This window comes from Mesitornis unicolor, unplaced genomic scaffold (assembly GCF_000695765.1).
Source record: "Mesitornis unicolor isolate BGI_N332 unplaced genomic scaffold, ASM69576v1 scaffold1632, whole genome shotgun sequence".
Lineage (NCBI taxonomy): Eukaryota > Metazoa > Chordata > Aves > Mesitornithiformes > Mesitornithidae > Mesitornis > Mesitornis unicolor.
In genome coordinates this window covers 259-871 of record NW_010171154.1, presented here as the reverse complement: position 1 = coordinate 871, position 613 = coordinate 259, and positions in this window count along the sequence as shown.

The window sequence follows — 613 nt, the reverse complement described above, 5'->3', positions numbered from 1 at the left end:
CCTATGTGCACATGGAAGCAGCGTGCCAGTTTCAATAACTTCCCAGTTTCAGCTGCCTTCTCAGCATTAATAAAAGTCCCGTCTTTATCAATGGGACCTTTGTTGACAGTTTCAGTGAGGAACAGAAGAGACTGAATGGGCCATAAAGACAAAACTCTCCACACAGCAGCCTCTCTGGTTATTGCTGTGGAAAAGCCAGCAGTGCTTCTGCCTACACTGAGGCACCATAAGGTCCTCAGCCTTCATAAGAGTGAAGCTGGCTTCTTTACCCATTATCAGTTTCACCTTTTAAACAAAATGAAAAATGCTTTCAAAAGTTTGCCTCGTCATTATCTCCACCTTCCTTCTGGTTAATCTCATTAAAGAAATAACAATAATGTCATGAACAAAGCACTAAAGCGCAAAGAGGCTACATTAAAACCTCTGCACTGCACCCCACAAACAGCCTGATCCCGAGGACTCTGGGGTCCAGCTCCCCCTGAAGCCACGGGGCAGCACCCACCACTGCACCCTACAGACCCTCCACGCGCCCAGTCTAAAAACGCACCGACCTGAAACAATTTGGTTTTAACACCGACAACGCGCTCGGGAGGCCACGGGGCCGTTTTCAGCT